At 44.5% G+C, this 14,733-nt stretch overlaps 1 protein-coding gene across 16 annotated transcripts in view; it reads right to left on the bottom strand.

The window, feature by feature from the left end:
* The window catches only part of Paqr8 (progestin and adipoQ receptor family member 8), a 48,811-nt gene that overhangs the window by 32,225 nt on the left and 1,853 nt on the right, over positions 1-14,733 (bottom strand). The window lies entirely within an intron of this gene.

The raw sequence follows: 14,733 nt of genomic DNA, 5'->3' as shown, positions 1-14,733 counted from the left end.
GGATCTAAATCCAGCCAGGTATAATGGCTCCAAAAGATTAGGGACTCTATCAGGACAGGCTGTGGGTTGGGGTTCCTGTTACCTCCCCTGAACTCTGTAGCAAGTATTCTCGTTCTCCTCCTAAAAGAGGAGCTTTATTAAGGCGGGTGAGGCAGCACATGACTTCAGTTCCAGCCCTCAGGAAGCTGAAGCAGGATGGCCACGGGTTAAAGGTCAATCTAGGTTAAGTAATGAGAACCTCTGTCAAGAACAACCAGACAAGCAAACCAAACATCAAAATACAAGAAGAGAGACTATACTTGGTCTTACTGATTCTTCAGCCAATCTACAGCCTCCTTGAAGGACCTACTGTGTGCAGAAAGGGAGAACTCAACCCCAAAACTGTCCAGGAAAAGTTAGCATTTAAAATATTCTCTTCAGGCAGAAGCGGTGGCACAGGCCTTTGATCCCAGCACTTGGGAGGGAGAGGCAGGCAGATCTCTGAGTTCTTGAAGCTAGTCTGGTCTATAAGAGTGAGTTCTAGGACAGCCAGGGCTACACAGAGAAATTCTGCCTTGAAAAACCAAGTGGGGAGAAAACCTTCTCTTAACTGGATCTGAGGGTGCATGCCTTTAATCCCAGCACTCCCTGTGAGTTTGAGGACAGCCTGGTCTACACAGTGAGGTCCAGGACAGCCAGGACTACATAGAGAAGCCCTGTCTCAACAAACAAACAATCAAACAAACAAACAAATAAAAATGGAAGTCCCTCTTGTCATCTGTCTTGCAGAGGTGTCTTGGCATCCTTGAGTGGTCTCATTCCCCCATCCTTTGCGCACACTCTCAGAATCACTTCCCAAATGTTAGGGAAGGAACCCACAAAACCACAGGCCAAGGATGGGGTAGCAAGTGGCACTCGGGTTTCCCTGTTCTTGCCATCCGCTATTGCTTGGTAAGTGCTTCCTGGAGTGTCATACTGAGGGATGCCCCAGGCCTGGACTGCACCTGGGAAGGAAGGTATTGTGACTGAAATGTCTGCCATAGGCTCTTACGGAAGGCCAACCTGGGGGGGGGGGGGGGGCATGGCATGGAGCCATGATGTCACGTCTGAGCCCAATGCAGAGCCATGATGTCATGCCTGAGCCTACTCTACTGGCGGAGAGCCAAGTGACTTTTTCTCCGCTGTTTTGCCCATGAGACTCTTTCTTTAAATGTAGAAATCACATCAATAATGAAAAATTACTTAAAAGTATTTGCCACAACAAATGTTTGAAGGAAATACATTTTAGAGCTGGGGAAGACATTATAGTGGATACAGTTCTTGCCGAGAAGGTGAGAGGATCCTGTGAGGGGGAGGGTATGGGGGTGGGTAACTGGCCATCTAGTCTAGCCAATCAGTGAGGTTCTGGGTTTGATGAGAGACTCTGTCTAAAAATCTAAAGTGGTAAATGATAGAGGAAGACATCTGATTTCAAAGTCTGTCCTCTCTGCACATGCACACAGGGAACACTCACCCTCACATACATATGCACACCCACATACACCACACACAGAGAGAAGAAAGAAATAAAAAAGACCATACATGTTTCCTAGAAAAGACCTTGACTGAGGAATTAGCTGGCATATTTCACGAGGGACATGGGTGGAACTTGTTCTCAGCCTCAAGAGCACCCTGACAAAGTACACCCTATGGTGCTCCACCGTGAGAGGAATAAGAAGGCACGGGAAGCCCTCCAGCAGTTATACAGCCTCCGTGAAGGGACTGGGCAGGTAAGAGGGCCAGAGAAGAAACCCAGATTCAAGACTAGGCAAATGCCAGTGATCTCAATGACAAAAGGAAGCAGAAAGTCAATGCTTTCATGGGGAGAATGGAGACTCTAGCTTCTTGGATTTGAGGCAGCCAAGTGCCTCGACCAATGGATAGATAGGATTTGCTTGCTTTCTGCTCTGGCCGTAACCATGTGATGGGCCAAGCGGATGCAATGTAAGGGAAGAATCATGGTGTTTGTTTGTAGGTTTCGCCACTCTCTAGGTCTTTTTGGCATCCGGTTTGAATGCTTAGGAGGGGCCTGCTAGGTCAGGTCTCTGGAGGGGTAGAATTCGCCTCCCTGGATCTTCTTTGTTTTCTCAGCCAACTGGCTCCCAGGTGGGGAGAGATTTCTGGCAGTAGACGCAGCACGCAGCAGGCAGGAGACCTCAGAAAGGGCCGGGCGGTGGGGGCAGCGTGTGACACTGGAGACAAACACAATTAGCTGTGCCCCACACAAACTGAAAAGATGCAGTGGGAAGACTGACTCCCTCTGCCAAGAGAGAGAAGCAAAGGGAAACTCGTCTGAAAAGAAACTGAAAAGAAACCTTTTCGTTCCCTTGGTAGCGGCGGCCAAAGGCAGTCACATTTCCTGTGACGTCCCTTCTCAGTGTGGGTTTCTTCAACACTTCAGACTACCACAATAAGAGTTGGACTGCTTCATCAATGCTCCTTACTGAATAGAATCCATTAATATTACAAGCTGGTCCTTGCTTGACTAGAGATGATACCGGAGCCTCTCAAAGCCGTTCTGTCCCTGTGTGCCAGTTCTCAGCAATGGCTGGGTGACTGAGTTCGTGGAAACCAACATGGAGATTTGTCTTTATGGAATTCAGTCACAGCCCCGAGAGTCTGCTCTTCTGAAGATCCAAACCTTTACTGTGAGGATTAGCTACAGGAGTGGGGTCTGGAGGTAACTATATAGTATTTGGTAAGCAGGACAGGCTCTGGAGTTAGGCAGCATGTGCGTGGTCACTCCACCATTTACTTATGAACCGGGTGACCTGAGCAAGTCTATAAGGCTGCAGTCTCATTGTGTGTGAGACACAGATTATCATGGCATTCCATGGAGAGAGCTGTTGTGAAGGTGAAAGATTTATAACAACAAGTCTTTATCTTTTAAGTCACATTTTAGAAGATTGACAAATGATATTCGGGGTGTACTTCAAAATAATCTGGAGGTAAGATACATAAAAAACAAACCAACAAAAAATCTTGTCAAGCCAGGTGTGGTGTCATACGCCTTTCATCCCAGCACTCAGGAGGCAGAGGCAGGTGGATTTCTGTGAGTTCAGGGCCAACTTGATATACAATAGTGAGTTTCAGGACAGCCAGAGATATGTAGAGAGATCCTGTCTTAAAAAACAAACAACAGCCAGGCAGTGATGGTGCATGCCTTCAATCCCAGCACTTGGGAGGGAGAGGCAGGTGGATCTCTGTGAGTTCGAGGCTAGCTTGGTCTATAGAGTGAGTCCCAGGACAGGCTCCAAAGCTACACAGAAAAACCCTGTCTTGAAAAAAATGAAAAAAACAAAAACAAAAAACAAAAAAAACCAAACAAACAAAAAACAAAACAACAACAAAAAAAACAACAGCAACCAAGAAGTGGAAAAAAAAAAAAAAAAAGAAACTTGACTATAGTTATTCAAATTGGGTGAGGACCTGGGGAGAGGGTTGCTACCATTCTGTCCCAAAATATTTACAGCACAAATTTAAGAAAGAGAATAGAATGCATTAAAACTCTTCAAACACAGCATACATGTACTCAATACATATAATCTGTTAGAGATCAGGGAGAATCTCAAAGGCATTTTTCACACTCACAGAGTCACCAGGAGTTGAGCCTGCCTCTGGACACCAGCACAAAGGGACATGAGTGGGTGCACTGCAAACCTCACTGTCACTCGAAGCCACCCATGACTGCCCAAGCTTTCCGTTGGGAAGTTTGCTAAATTAGCTGAATTCATTATTGACACACACAGTCACAAAGAGCTGCAGATTTGCAGTATCTTAAACAGTTATCATCACCCCAACCCAAAGCCAAGCTCTTTTAAACTTCATGGACTCATGCAGCAATTCGATACACAGATTTGGGGGGTTACAGGCATATGAAACAATGGAATAAAAAAACGTTCACTGAAGACACCCTCTGAACCCTACCCTGTGCTGTGGACGGACTCAGGAAACCACTTACACTGATTCAGTCGCCACCAGAAACTCTGAACTGTTAGAATTTCTTCAATAAGATGCTGAGCTGAACAGGAAGCCTGACCCTGAAGTAATTCTAGGTTGGATACTCAGGGGCCCTTAACTTAAAATTAAATCAGCGTTTTCAAACTCCATGTCCCATCATCATGAAGGAATTCACGGTACCAGCCTTGTTACAGACCAACTTTGCTCATTTGTAAACTGAGATGGCAGCTCTCTCCTCCCGTTGCCACAGAGATTAGAGAAAATACAAAGAAAGTATATCACACAGAGCTGGAACATAGCAGTTACTCAGTACATGTTTCTGCATTCTGCATTCATATAGAAATGGTTGTATTGTTATCTCCTTTGGAATTCAGTTAATCATTAAAGCCAGCGGTTCTCTAGGCATAAGACACATCACACAATTACAGACACTTCAGTGTTTTCTTTTTTTTTTTTTTTTTTTTTTTTTGAGACAGGGTTTCTCTGTGTAGCTTTGCGCCTTTTCCTGGAATTCACTTGGTAGCCCAGGCTGGCCTCGAACTCACAGAGATCCGCCTGGCTCTGCCTCCCGAGTGCTGGGATTAAAGGCGTGCGCCACCACCGCCCGGCACTTCAGTGTTTTCTATTTCACGTGGCAAGATTTTTATACGGCTGTAATCTTCTACAGAGAGTTGATATGTGGATGACTATATTATTGTCATCGGGGCCTATTTGTCCTCTTTTATATGATCCCTACTTCTGTAAATGTATTGTGACAGTGTATTTCTTATACCAAAAGAAAAATCATAAGTTAAAAAAAGTACAGAGAAAAAAAACATGGCCCAATTCAAGCCTAGGAATCACTGTTGTTACTATTATAAAGTGCTGGCCAAAAGGCACGGGTGTGTGTGTGTGTGTGTGTGTGTGTGTGTGTGTGTGTGTGTGTGTAAGAGAGAGAGAAAGAGAGAGGGAGAGAGAGGGAAGGAAAAAAGGAGAGAGATGGAGAAAGAGGGAGAGAGATGTATTATGTTTCTTAAATTATTTTATCCCTTACTGTGCCTAGTTTACTGCTGGGGATTATTCAGTGGTCAAAATCCCTGCAGATGAACTAAAATTTCTTGCCTGAACCCCATCTTTGCTGCCTGATGCCATTTATACCCCAACAACATAGATTTTCTTTTTCTTCTGTTACCTCTGTGTCAAAGTGACTCTCTGACTTCAAAGATCTAAAACTATTCACATCCCAGATGAAACAGAAAGTCACCAGTAAGGCTGAACCTGGTGGCAGAGGCTGTGATTCTAGCTATTCGGGAGGTTGAAAGCTGGGGGGAAGGAGGAGAGTTATAACGAAATGGGGAGGAAGGAGAGGAGGAGGTCAGGAGTCCTGTGAATTGGGGGTGTTGCAACCTGAGAAACAGCAGTAACGTTTCCTGAATCAACCCGAGCCTCTTGTGCAGAGACCTGATGAATCAAACCTCCCTGAAATGTCACCCGCCTGCATGGCATTTCATGCACTGGAGTTATTTCAGTATTAGTCCATGCAGAAAACGAATTCCCCTTCACTGGCAACTCAAGAGAATAAATACTGTTAATGCCAGATTCTTGCTTAAGTGCAGGACTAGGAAAGCTGAGGTGGGATTTTTGCGCTGAACTCATTTTGCAGAACATAAATTTTGTTATGTGGATATCCTTGCCTTCCGTTGCTGATTTCATGTTATCCTCTGCTTATAGTTCCCTCAATTTTCTTCTTGAACAAGTCTAAGAAGAAAATGAGCAGAAAGCTTTCCCCAGTAAAAGGTTTCATTTCACACAAAGCCATTGTCTGTGGGCTGAGTATGTCTATTTCCCTTCCATCTGCAATTGGTTTGAGTAAGCACAGTCTTCCTTCTGTTTCCAGATGACAGCCCTAGTGGATAGTGTCTTGGTCTAAAAAGAGCAGGTGCCACGGATGCGGCCAACACACACTTTCAAGACATTGATGAAAAGCTGCAAATGCTCTCTTATTTGTGGATACAGAATCCATCTTCTTGCTCCTTCTCCTTTGAATCTTTGACAACATTAGCTGAGAAGGACAAATGTCACCGCCTCTGCTGCTGGCTATGTCTCAAGATGCACAGAGAAGCTCCTTAAATCAGTAACCCTCGCACTGGTCTCCTTAATCTTCCTAAGGGCCTGGGAGGCAGGGGTTGATTCAAGTCAGGAATGGGGTCAGTCTAGAGGGGGAGGTATACCTTGGTCACTTAGGTTAGCTCTTCTTAAAATCTGGGTTATTGTTACAACTGTTGTATATTAAAATTTATCACAATTATTAATTTATTCATTCAATGATTATTGCTCTGATATGGTATTTAATCCTCTTCACATAGAAAAACGGGGTTAGTCTGTGATAGTTAAATTTTTATTGTCAACTTGACCAGACTTCAGGATCTCCTATGAGAGAGATACATGTCTCTGTGAATGCCTATGAGAGTGTTTCCACTCTCTCTGCTTCCTGACTGCAGATGTGATGTGACCAGCAGCCTTATGGTCGTGATGGACCATAGCCTCAAACTGCGAACCTAAATCAACTCTTTCTTCCTTTTCAACTTTCCTAATTGTGTGGGAGCTGAAGGGAAGGTGCTTGTTTGTGTGTGCACGTGTGTATGGGTGCCTACACCTGTGCGTGAGCTTGCAGAAACCCAGGAGTCAACATGTAGTTGACTCCATTGTACTCTTTGAGACAGGCCCTTTCACAGAACCTGGAGCTCAGCTTTAGCTAGACTGGCTGGTTAGCAAGCCCTCAGCGATCTGTGAGTCTCTACCCCTACCCCAGCATTGGAGTTACAGAGACACACAGCTCTGTCTGGCTTTTACATGGATTCTGGGGATCCGAGCTCCTCAGGTCCCCATGTTTATGCAGCAAGCACTTGAGACCCCAGCCACCTCCCTGTCCCTCCTCCTTCCTTAGGCTGCTCTGACAGGTGTTTATCACACCATTGAGAGTAGTACCTAATGGATCCTGTTAAGCATGTAGATGTCCAGGAAGCTTATGAAGCTCCCCTAGGCATGAGGAAAGAAATATCTTCCTCCTTTACCCCCAAAGGCTTATCAACTTGATGGTCCAACTTGCTTAACTTGTCACAGAGAGCAGTTTCTTCACCTTTGGGGAAGAGTCATTTTGAATATAACATGAGATAACATGAAGGTTTTTGTTTTGTTTGGGTTTTTTGAGACAGGAATTCTTTGTGTAGCCTTGACTGTCCTGGAACTCACTCTGTAGCCCTGGCTAGCCTCGAAGTCACAGAGATCCACCTGCCTCTGCCTCCTGAGTACTGGGATTAAAGGCGTGTGCCACCACTGCCCGGTGATAACATGAAGTTTAATTCATCCATTCTAAACTTCTGAGTAGGTAAATAGCTAGTGCCCTCCTGTTTCCTGGTAGTCTTAGTTCTGTGCACAAACCATGAAATATGAAAGCCAAAAAAGAAACTATTTGGGGCAGGGAGGAAGAGGGGAGTGGGGGGGGGAGAGAGGACAGGGGGCACCAAGAGTTTTCTCCCCCTGACTCTGAGGACAGTGTGGTCTCTAAGTTATATCTAAACTGTAGCCTCCAGAGATGCACAGATGCCATTTCTCTTCATCATTCCATCCACAATGTTTATTGTAGACCCTGGTGCTTGGCAGGCCCAAATATGATGGATGAATGAGTAGATGAATATGGTTCCTAGACCACTGGGAAGTCCATCAACAATCTCAGGGCAGGGCCAGCAAATGGCTCAGCCTGTAAACATGAGAATCTGATGACCAGAGTTTAATCCCTGGAATCCATAGAACAAGCCAGATGTGGTGGCCTGCATCTGTAACCTGAGCCGTCCTAGAGTGAGACGGTGAGCAGAAACAGGAGAAGTGCTTGGAAACTCATGGGCCAGCTAGCCTAGAGTACAGGACATAGCTACCGTAACAAGAGAGATGCCCCAACGAGGTGAGGGTGAGAGCTGACTTCCCCATGCATACATGGCGCTCACACACCTGCACTTACACACTTACACAGCAAGCCGGCCTGGTCTGCAGGGTGAGTTCCAGGACAGCCAGGGCTACACAGAGAAACACTGCCTCAGGGGGAAAAAAGGTACAAATATGTGGCAGGCAGTCCTGCCATTTATTATTATTATTATTATTATTATTATTATTATTATTATTATCATTTTGCCATTTTCTCATTATCATTTTGACAAATTTATTATGATCGCCATACTTAAGTTGTAAAAAAAAATTAGAAGTCAGTGAGAGGGCTCAGAGAGTAAAAGTGCTTTCCAGAAAACCCTCTCCACCACACAGGACGACCAGAGTTTAAAACCCTAGACAGACACAATGGAAGGAGAACCAACTCCCAAAAATCATTATCTGACTGCCATACATGTGTCATGGCATGCATGTACCCCCTAAGTTAATGGTGCAGTGGCATGCATGTACCCCCTAAGTAAATGGTGCAATGGCATGCGTGCACCCCCTAAGTAAATGGTGCAATGGCATGCGTGCACCCCCTAAGTAAATGGTGCAGTGGCATGCATGTACCCCCTAAGTTAATGGTGCAGTGGCATGCATGCACCCCCTAAGTAAATGGTGCAATGACATGCATGTACCCCCTAAGTTAATGGTGCAGTGGCATGCATGCACCCCCAGAAATGTCAAACAAGGTGAAGGTATCAGAACTAGTTAAGTTTGTAAGGCTCTGAAGGAATGTTTCCCTGACTGCAAGCTTGCCTACACCTGTCACTAAAACAAGTTTTTATTTGTAGCCCCCCTCCCTCTCCCTCTCCCTCTCCCACCCACTCCCTGGGTGTGTGTATGTGGTCATGTGGGTATGTGTGTATATGCATGTTAGTGTACATGTGAAGGCCAGAGTTCACACCAAGTATCTTTCCTTATTTCTTGAGACAGGATCTCTCCATCAGAACTGAGAGCTCAGTGACTGGCTAAGCTGGCTAGCCAATGAGCTCCAGAGATCCACACAGCTCCATGATTCTCCCTCCCTCACCCTCCAGCCTCAGTCCTGGGCTAACTAACAGATGCCGCTGCCCTCATCTTTTTACATGGGTTCTGGGGAGCAACACAAGTCTTCCTTACTTCCCAGCGGGTACCCCAGCAGCAGATCTATCATCTCCCTAGCCTTGTATTTTCTATTTTGTTTTCCTCTTTTTTCTTCTTTTTTGATGTGTCTGTTTTTGTTGTTTTTTTGAGGCAAGATCTCATTGGGTGGCCCAGCATAACAATCTTCTGGCTTCAGCTTTCCAAGGGTTGAGATCATAGGCATGAGCCACCACAACTCAACCTCCCCCCCCCCTTTTTTTTATTATGCAGGTTATTAATCTAAGAAGGTAGTGACCCTTGACTTGCAGAATCATCTGAGAAGCAGTTTAAATATTGGATACCCAGGCCCTACTCTGAGTTCCTCAAAAGGTGGTTTGCGGTGGGGCTCGGGCACCCCAGGCAAGTCTATTGTGTGGCAGGAACAGAGCCACAGGCCCAGCGGTTTCTAGCTTTCAGCTAAGAAACCACTCTTATTTACATCCTCCTCTACAAAGCTCTGTGCCTGCCCTGGAATGCGCCCTACTCCCACGCCGGGGGAGATGTGCTAGTTAGTTACTCACTCAAGTGACGCCAAATTGAATAGAAGAAAACAGCAACAAATAGAAATCAAAGCAGTGCTTTCCTGTCCTATACGGCAGACCAGGCCGCGCAAGGCCCAAAATAAATAGCTAACAGTAATTCGCTAAAAGTAAAGGGACTTCTACAAGAATTCCTTGCAAGGTCGAAGGGTCTGGGGAAAAACTAAGGTACACTGGTAGACCTTGCCTGCTCACATAGCAGAAGCCCAAACCCTGAAGGAGAAGAGGAGATGATGATGATGATGATGATGATGATGATGATGATGATGATGATGATCGCCAGGCCAGGTAAAGCTAGCTGGCAAAGGGAAGCCCTTCTCCTCATGCCATCTTTCAATTTCACAAGAGAAGTCTGGGGACTGTCCTTTATGACCTGCAGACTACACTCACCTGTCTGGCCAAGCTGACTGCAGGAGGAACCGCTCATCCGTGCCTGCCCTACTTTTGGGCACATGAGTGGATCAAGAAACATGGATTCTTACTGTACACAGGTTAAAGGTCCAACTCCATGTCTCTTGAAGAACAGTCCAAGGATTTTTTACTCAGATCTACTGATAAGTCATACTTAAAGTGATGGTTTATTGGTTCCTGCTGTGTCCTATGTGTTTCATATAGACGATTTCATTTAGTTCTATATTATCTCTTGATCATCTGCAATGTATCTACATTATCTGAATATCTGTGTAGATAGTCACATCAAGTGACACTCACCCAGGATGGTGCAGTGGATACCTACCCGGTGATACTTGAATGCTAGTGCAGGCTTATTCTGACACCGGATCTGGGGGTTCTGGTATTATTGACATTTTAGACTGACGTTTAGACAGTTTTATGTTGGGATGGACTGTCCTATGCTCTGTAGGATGCCTAGTAGAATCTCTGGCCTCCCTTCACCACAGTCCAGCAAAAACCCTCCCTATAGTCCGAATAATCAAAATTGTTTATAGAATGGCCAAGTCTCCAGAGGCAGGCAAGGTCAACCTTCCTTCTTTTTAATGGCCGCCACTCTAGGTTGGGATGTGCTATATACTGTTTTCCTGGTATAAGTTCACAGGCCATTTCTCAGAAGAGGAACTGCCAGAACAAAACAACAAAACCCACAGCATCCCACAATTCTCCAGAGGAGCATGATATTTTAATAATGCAACCCCATTCTACAGTTATGTATCATTACGTGACTCAGTAAGTTTTTTTAGACAGGGTCTCCCTGTGTAGCACAGGGTGATCTAGACTTCAAAATTCTCCTGTCTCTATCTCCTGAGTGTTAGGATTATTGGTGCTCACCACTGTGCCTGGCTCCTGGGTGCTTTTGTATCATCTCCCTTCATGGCAGCTAAGCCTGTAGTGAGAGCTAATCCTCAAAGAACTAAACCACCTCAAAGAAACGGAGGCAGGAGAACTGTGATGGCCTTTCTTGATTCTTAACTTGATTGGTTTTGGAATCACCTAGGAGACACACCTGGACATGTCCTTGCTTGCCCACAGAGGTTTAACCGAGGAAAGAAGATCCACCCTGACTATGGGGTCATGACATCCCATACACTGGGGTTCCAGACTGAATAAAAAGGAAAATAGGAGAAAGTGAACTAAGCAAGCAACAGCATTCATCTCCCTCGGCTTCCTCACCACAGAGCTCGTGGCTCTCGCCACCATACTAACTACCATGGGGAACTGTTCTCTCAAACTGTGAGCCAAATAAAACCTTCCTTAATTTGCTTTTATTAGTTATTTTGCCTCAGCCATGAGAGAAGTAGCCGATACAGGAACACTCTGTGAAAGTCATATTAATCCTTGGCACCGCAAGTAATTAACGGAAGGCGCTTGCTAGCACATAGTTCCAAGACAGTATATAGCACAAATGTGAGCTCTAGAGAGGCCAAGTCCACATCTAATGGCTCTCTACATTACTGGCCTCCAATTTAAGAGCTCTCGTAAAACACTATTTCATGAACTATGACGTTTTGTAGCAACTCTGATCATTTGATTAAAACTATTGTGTAATAATCTTCCTGGTTTATATCTGAATAGTAAAATCCACAGAAAAACTTAATGTCAATATTTACAAAACAGCTGAGAATTGAATGACGAGCCGCTCTTCCTTGTCCTTAAAAAAAAAAAAAAAAAAAAGCAGGGTGAACTAAAATTTTAATAAAACGGAATGTTCATCAAAATCAGCCCTCTCAGGGCTGGGGACATAGCTCAGTTGGTCGAACCCTTGCACAGCATTCATAAGGACCCAGTCACAATCCCCAGTGCCACAGACACCAGGCACAGTGGTAGCAGGTACCTGGAACCCCAGTACTCATAATGGAAAAGGGAGGATCAGAACTTCAGTCACTTCTAACTAGACAGTGAGTGCTTGGCTAGTCATATCAAAATCTGTCATGTGAACAGTATTTCACTAGAAGGAAGGGAGGGAGGGAGAAAGAAGGGAAGGGGGGAAGGAAAGGAAAAGGAAGGGCATTTTTTATTGGCTGGGGCAGGAGGAAAGGGCCACAGGGGAAACTTTTGAATTACTTTTTCCTTTACATTTTCACTACCATGTCAAGCTGTAATATACAAGCATAAAAGGAATGTTCACATTAAAAACATCTAAATTAAAAGTAAAGTAACTGTGGTGGCTTTTAAAGCCACGATTTAAAATTGAATAACAAAAAACAAAAATCTAAGATGTTAGAAAGATAAAAATAAAACTTTCTCATTCATGTATGAAGTTACAAAGCTTAGCTAAAAGACTGTCATTGGTTAGACAATTATAAATTTCACATGAAGTCAAAAGAATTTTAAATCTACTAGTAAACGATTTGACTATTAAAAATTGCCAGACTCCACTCAGTACTTATCCAGTTATGCACAAGTCACAATTAATCTTCCTCCCAAACCCATGGGGTCCACATCTATTATTAGTCCCATTTTAAAACAGATGTCACTTGAAATGGAAATTAGTATCCATATGGCAGGAACTGAGGTTCAGAGGGGTGACACAACACGTCATCCGAGACCACACCTAGACCAGAGTCAAGTCACCGTGCTGGGGACTTTCTTGCTACGTAACCTGAAAAGAAAATGGAGGATTTAGGGAAATCCAAGAAGAAAGAGGGCCTACGTTCTGGTTCTGTCGGCTTCTTGCACTGTGTGCCCTAGAATCCTCATGCTAAATGCATTTTCAGAAGTTAATCTCTTCCACTTGCCTGTGTATAAAGTTAAAAATCCAACTCAAAACTCAAGAACTGGGCATAGGTATATGTAAGCATGGCTTCCTGGGTACCTTTTGTTTGTGTGTGTGCGTGTGTGTGTGTGTGTGTGTGTGTGTGTGTGTGTGTGTGAGAGAGAGAGAGAGAGAGAGAGAGAGAGAGAGAGAGAGAGAGAGAACTAGTCTCTTATTTTGCTGCTTGTAAAAATCTGCAGCAATACAAACTGCCCAGCAAAGAATATCAAGGTGAAATTTATTCTCACACGACCTAATACATTGTAAGGTATACTAATTAAGTGATATTTCTAAGTTATTTTTCCAATATATACTAGAGCATAAACACCCAAATGAAGGTGGTACTTCTATTAATTCATATCTTAAATTTGTTTTTAGATGGTCTCACTATGTATTTGGCTTGAACTTGCTATACCGATCAGGCTGCCCCCAAACTGACAGAGCCCCACCTGCTTCTGCTTCCCTGGTGACGAGATTAAAGGCATGTGCCACTACACCGGGCTGATTTGGACCTAAAATGTCTCCCAGTGGCTTCTGTCTAGAAGGTTTGAACTGTAGTATTGGCAAGTGGTGGAGGAAAGGATAATGTGTGTGTATGGAGTGTGCCCTGGTCTTCTTCTCCGTCTCTGATTACCTGCACCATGAGCTGAGAGCTTGGCTAGGCTGTGCACTCCCGGCCCCGCATCTCTGCCCTTCCAACAAACCCAAATGAACTAGGCCCAGCAGACAGCAACCTCTCAACCTTTCCCGGGGCATTCCTTCTTGCTTCTAAGTTGATTATCTCAGGTGGTCCGCTGCTGTCATTCATCTGACACAACCGTGAGTCGTGTCGTGGTAGGCTTTCTGGAAGCCCCCCTTTGAGCTGCTAAGCCTGCGAGCGAATCGTCACTATTTTCGTATTTCGTTTTACAGCCCCAGTTTTCCAGAAGCCCAGGTTGGCCTCATTCTGCCTTTGACTCTGCCGACCACGGCAGGTTTGCAGGCGCTGGGGCAATCAGCAAATGCGCTGCAGGATGCTCCAAAGCAGGCGCTCCGGGACTATTCTCAGAAATGACAGCATCACTCGATTTAGTACCCAGCTTGCCAAGGGAACACTGTTGAAGGGGAGAAATATTCATTTGAATGTACAAATACAGACATGTTTATTTTAATACTTGGATAAAGAATTGAGAGTATCAGCTGGCTTTATATTGAAGTGAATAAATATACTGCTGCAATAACGATATTTCGGATTTTGGGTGCAAGGGTGAGGCCATCCAATAAGCTCTATGTATGTGCTTTGCGCAACAAAGCAAGTCCTGATATGATGTTTTGAAATGAAAGCACGCTTTTCCTGTTAGTTTGCATAGTTATTGAAGATTTCCCTTTCTTGAAGGAAAAAAAGAAACTTGAAACAAACAAAAATAAAATTAAAAAGCACACCATCACCCCCAACAAAACAAAAACCCAGACTGGGATAGCTGTGGTGGAGCCTGCCTTTAATCCAAGCACTAGGGAGGCAGAGGCAGGTAGATTTCTGTAAGTTCAAAGCCAGCCTGATCTACATAGTGAATTCCAGGCCAGCCAGGGATACACGGATGACCCTGTCTCAAAACAAACAAACAAAAAAAAAATCTGACCCACTAAATGTTAGTTCCCCAAATAGCACTTAGAGATTGGGGCTTCAGCTTAGGGTGGAGTACTTACTTATCATGTGCTAGGCCCCATGCTTAATTTCCAGCACTGCAAATAAAATATTTCTTGTAATGCACACATTTGTAATTCCAATAGTTGGCAAATAGAGACAGAAGGATTAGCTATATTTGAGGCCAACCTGGGCTCCATGAGACCTTGTCCTCCCAAAAAAGTTAAAAACAAATAACCAACTAACCAAACAAACAAACAAAAACAGCCCTTGGATTTCTTAGGGAGCAGGCATCT

This window comes from Peromyscus maniculatus, chromosome 21 (assembly GCF_049852395.1).
Source record: "Peromyscus maniculatus bairdii isolate BWxNUB_F1_BW_parent chromosome 21, HU_Pman_BW_mat_3.1, whole genome shotgun sequence".
Taxonomy (NCBI): domain Eukaryota; kingdom Metazoa; phylum Chordata; class Mammalia; order Rodentia; family Cricetidae; genus Peromyscus; species Peromyscus maniculatus.
The sequence above is the reverse complement of the archived record's forward strand: the minus strand, read 5'-3'. Positions and strand labels throughout refer to the sequence as shown.